Source organism: Pinus tabuliformis, chromosome 7, assembly GCF_031772625.1.
Source record: "Pinus tabuliformis cultivar Carrire ecotype Pingquan chromosome 7, CPIR1, whole genome shotgun sequence".
In the NCBI taxonomy this organism is placed as follows: domain Eukaryota; kingdom Viridiplantae; phylum Streptophyta; class Pinopsida; order Pinales; family Pinaceae; genus Pinus; species Pinus tabuliformis.
The window spans coordinates 1,866,730,606-1,866,735,974 of NC_142293.1; positions in this window are offsets into that span (position 1 = coordinate 1,866,730,606).

Sequence of the window (5,369 nt, forward strand, 5' to 3'; positions counted from 1 at the left end):
CACCCTCCATCTCATTCAAGCCTCCTTCCACCTCGTTGGCACTGGAATCCATGGTCATCTCACAAATGTATATTTTCCTCAAATAATTCAGCAAAAACTAGAACTGCTGGAAACGATCTCTATCCTCAATGAAAACAGGCAATTCCCGCTATGGATTGGGGGCGGCGACTTCAACATAATAACTTCCATGGCAGAGAAGCAGGGAGGCAGAATCAGGCTAGACAGTGACAGTGAAGGCCTCAAAGAATTCATTCAAAACAATCAACTTATGGACATACCTACCTCCAATGGAATTTTCACCTGGACAAACAAGCGACGAGGTATTCATCACATTGCCTCCAGGCTTGACAGATTCCTTCTCTCTGACAATGCAATCCATCTGGGAGGGGATTTCAATGCTTCCATCATCCCCCAAAGCGGTTCTGATCACTGGCCAATTTTGCTACAATGGACCAGACCAGGTAACCGATGCAACAGACCCTTCAGATTCGAAGCATTCTGGCTAACAAATACCACTTTCAAGACGGTAGTCAGCGATGCATGGGCAGCTTACATTCCGCCAGAGGGAGCCAAAATGTATCAATTCCAACAAAAGCTGAAAAATATGAAATATGTCCTCAAAGTGTGGAATCGCACAAGTTTTGGCAACATTCAGGAGAAGCGCTCACATTTGGAACAGCAAATGCGCAAGCTCCAACAAAATCTCATTCTTCAAGGCAGAACAGAAGAACAAGCTCAACAGGAACAGGTACTTTGGAACCAAATTGAGGAACGCAGGAAGCAAGAAGAAATACTCTGGCGGCAAAAATCGAGAATCAACTGGCTCAAAGAGGGGGAGAAGAATACAAAATTCTTCCACAAGGCCACCATTCAAAGGCGAATGCACAATAATATCGCGTTCATCAACAACCAACAAGGTGAAAGAATTGAGGAACATGAGGACATGGAAAAGGAATTCACAGGGTATTTCAAGGAAATTTTAACGGAACCCATTGAGAACAGGGATGCAGCAATTAGAGCCATCACGCAGCATATTCCAAGCATCATAACTGAGGATCACAACAACAGATTACTCCAGCCCACGACCCTGCAAGAAGTTGAAGAAGCCATGGCTCAACTCAAAGACGGAAAAGCGCCTGGTCCTGATGGCTTTACAGCCAATTTCTTCCACGAATTCTGGGACCTCATCAAAAATGAAGTTTGGGACCTTGTTGAAGAATCTAGAAGTATGCACTGGATCCTCCCGGCCCTCAATACCACCTTCCTAGCTCTGGTTCCCAAGGGCGAAGAACCCAACAGGCCGGAAAACTTCAGACCAATCGCATTATGCAATGTCATATATAAGCTAATCTCAAAGGTCATTGCTAATAGGCTCAAACCTCTCCTACCCTTGCTTATATCTCCGGAACAAACAGGATATGTGGAAGGACGGCAGATCATGGATGGAATCATACTATCAAATGAGGTTATACACTCCTTAAAGATTCTTAAGAAACCAGGTATGATTCTAAAACTCGACCTCTCCAAAGCTTTTGATAAGCTTAGTTGGAATTTTATTCATAAAATGCTTTTAGCCTTTGGCTTCAGTGCAACATGGACCAGGTGGATTATGAATCTCATTACCTCTCCCAGCTTCTCTGTTCTTTTGAATGGCTCTCCCTCTTCCCCCTTTCGACCCTCCCGCGGCATTAGACAAGGGGATCCTCTCTCTCCTTTTCTCTTTGTTCTAATGGCAGAGGGTCTCAGCAGACTACTCAAATCAGCTATTGCCTCTCAAGAGCTTAAAGGTATTTCTATCCATGGTCTCAATCCTCTGTCCCATCAGCAGTTCGTGGATGACACCATGTTATTTGGTCATCCATCCTCGAAAGAAGCCTCTGTGTTTAAGTCTCTCCTCTCCCTTTACTCTGATGCCTCCGGCACCTCCATCAATGCCTCGAAGTCGCAACTCTTCTTTTTCAACACCCCCCCCTCCACGCAAAGGAATATTGCCAGAATCCTGGGATTCACCATTTCCCATCTGCCATCTAAATACCTTGGAGCTCCCCTCTCAGACTCAGCTATTAAACATGCTTCATGGCGGTCTCTCCTTGATAGGCTGGAATCAAAACTCTCATCGTGGACCTTTCGTGCACTCAACATGGCAGGCAGATTGGTCCTGATCAAGTCTGTCCTTCAAGCTATGCCGCTGTACCTCTTCTCCACCTTGGCAGCTCCAAAATGGGTCCTTAAAGCCATTCGTAACCTTCAGCGCAACTTCCTATGGGGCTCCACTGGCAGAAATCGAAAATGGGCTCTCGTTAATTGGAAAGAAGTGTGCAAATTCAAAACAGAGGGCGGACTAGGGCTTCGAGATCCACTTCAAAGTAACAACACTATGGGAGCCCGAATGTGGTGGAACTGGATCTCCAAGCCTCATTCACCTTGGGCACGCTTATGGCAAGCAAAATATGCTCTGGGAAGTCAATGGCACGATCTCATCAGAATTAACTCCATCGCCCAAGGCTCACCAATCTGGAATGCTGCAAAGATACACAGCCGCTTCATTCAGGAACACAGTTTCTGGGAAATCCACTCCGGCACGTCAGCTAAGTTCTGGGAGGATTCGTGGCAGCAGCTCCCCAAACTGGCAAATCTATTCCAAATGCCACTCTGGCAATCTTATATGCAGCAAGAAAACCTCATTCAGGTTCAACAGTTCTGGCAACAAACGCAGCATCATGGGTACCAACTATGGAGACCCGCAAACAGCTGGCAAAGGGACTGGGAAGGTGAAACATACTCAGAATTGGATCAGGAACTCTCTCAGCACAGAATCCGCCACTCCAACCAGCAGGATAAGCTCAGATGGGGTCACAAGCACAAAGGCACATTCACCACTAAAGAAGCACATCAGCTGCGCTATTCAGACACCCAAGGGGATCAAGACCAAATTTGGGCACGAGTCTGGCTTCCAGGGCTATGGCCTAAAATTTCAACCTTCTTATGGCTGCTCAGTAAAAGGCGCATTCTTACTTGGGATAATTTAATAAAACGGGGATTCATTGGGCCTTCTAGATGCCCGAACTGCAATCTTCAAGCTGAGACAATCAGCCATTTAATGGAGACCTGTCCGTTAGCAAAGCAACTTTGGGAGAAAGTGGAGAAATGCAATAAAAGAACAGCACCAAGAGGCGAGGATGTAACGGAAAATATTAGGAACTGGGACAAGAACCCATTCAAAAGCCAACTTCTCAATACCTTATGGGGTCTAATTCCAGGTTTTTTGTACTGGCTTCTCTGGAAAGAGCGCAACTCTCGAATCTTCAACAACACCTCCCGGACAACAGACGCTCTGTGGCTTATCTACAAAAGAAATATCCAGGAAACCTTAGCCATAAGAACCTGGTATGACACTGACATGCCAGAAGCGCAACAAGAGAGGGATATTTTTAAAGAATGGAATCTTGACCTTTCAGCCTTTGCAAAGGTCATTACCCGTCCCCCTCGCAGCTCCACCTCCCCGTCCTCCTGGTCCCCACCAGCTTTCAACTCTTTCAAGCTCAATTTTGATGGGGCAGCGAAGGGTAATCCCGGTCCGGCAGGATTCGGAGGAATCATCAGAAGTCATACAGGAGCACTTCTGCATATCTATTATGGCTCTCTAGGCAAAGACACCAACAATGTAGCGGAGATGGAAGGACTTTGGCAAGGGATCTGTTTAGCAGAGCAACAACACTTCTTCCCTCTTGAGGTGGAAGGCGACTCTCTCATCCTAATCACTGCAGCCAAGAAAATTCAGGCAGGGGCGACAGCGGTCAAAGTAGCAACCAGCTGGAGACTTCTAAGCAGGTTGGAATCCTTGGAGGCGAAGCTTAAGAATCCACATAGCATAACCTTTCAGCATGTGCGAAGAACAACAAATCAGGTAGCCGACAGAATGGCTAACCAAGGTGTTTCTCAGACTTCACCATACTTTTCTGGCTCCCTGGACATAGTTGAAGATGAACAACTCAAAAAAGACTGCATCGCCTTGGTGCAAAAGGATCTCTCCCTCCCGGATGCGGGTGGTTATTAGATACAGAGGGTTTGTGGCTCGTCAGAAGGGCATGTGTCCGCCCGGACGAGCCACGTACACCAGGAGGACTCGCACTAGTTGTCACAGCACGCAGCATTTAAGAATGAAGGTTATGGCTCATGGCAGAAGCGTCCCTTCGGCATTAACTGCACGTCTTGGTAACGGGAACATGGCGCTTCAAAGCCACAGGTTCTCGGACATTCTCCCGCAATTCGCGTTTGCTCATGCTCTGGTCCTGAGGGAGGTGGCGGTGGCTCACTGTATTGGCTCCTGTTCGGGTTCTGAGAGCGACTGTGGAGGTTCAGAGGCCTTCAATTTGAGCAATTCGGGGGTATACCCGCAGTCTGGTATAGAGATTGGGAGCTTAGCGGTGGTGCATACCTGCTACCCGCAGTCTGGTATAAGGATTGGGAGTCTAGTTCTGAGGGAATCTACGCATGAGCATACCTGCTACCCGCCCAATTCAAGTATGCAGCGAGAACGCCAACGAGGAATCAGTAGGCGTGGACGTTATAGTGGCAGGGCCTCGTCTCAGAGGCATGCCCCCTCTCCCTCCTCCTCAATTGAGGTTTCTTCTGAGCGCAGACGAACCAGGGGAAGGCCTGCGGGCAGAGGAAGAGCGGCGGAATTCCAAGAACGGATGGAATGTGGGCACTCTGAGCACCCAATGGTAAGATACCGCATTCCTTGTACATTGTCTAATTCCACTTTCTTTGTAACGGTTTCGGTGGAGCACTGCAGCAATCCTTGGGGTCAAGATGAGGCTCCTCGTGCCAGCCCTCTGCGGGTTCCTGGGTTGGCACCCACAGTTGATATGCAACTTCCCGCCATTGACATACTGCGCCCTGTTCAAGACAGCTTCTCCCCAGATCCTGGAGCAGGCCCAAGTGAACCTGTGCAGCGCAACGTTCCCACCGAACAGAACATCCACCAGCCTCCCCGTTGCAAGATGGAGGACGACCCGCGCACCACTGATGATGAATAGTACGCCCAGCATTTCGCTTCAGGTTTCTAAGCAAGGAATTTTCTCATTGTCTGCTCTCACCGCTATCTTATATGTGTCTGCACTATGTCATTTTGTAACTCTGTTCTTCTCTGTTACAGTGTCGGCTATCTATAGTTGTTTCAGACTCCATGTGTCTCAGTCTCAGCTAAATATGTATGTCGGTCTCATGAATGTCGATCTGGTTCATGTATCAGTCTTTTGTAATCCTGGAAATGAATATTCCTGAGTCTACTGTCAGTCCTACGACAGGAATTACAGGGCCTCGGCTCTGTTGTAACACTGCTGATGTAATTTTGCTTTTGCTGT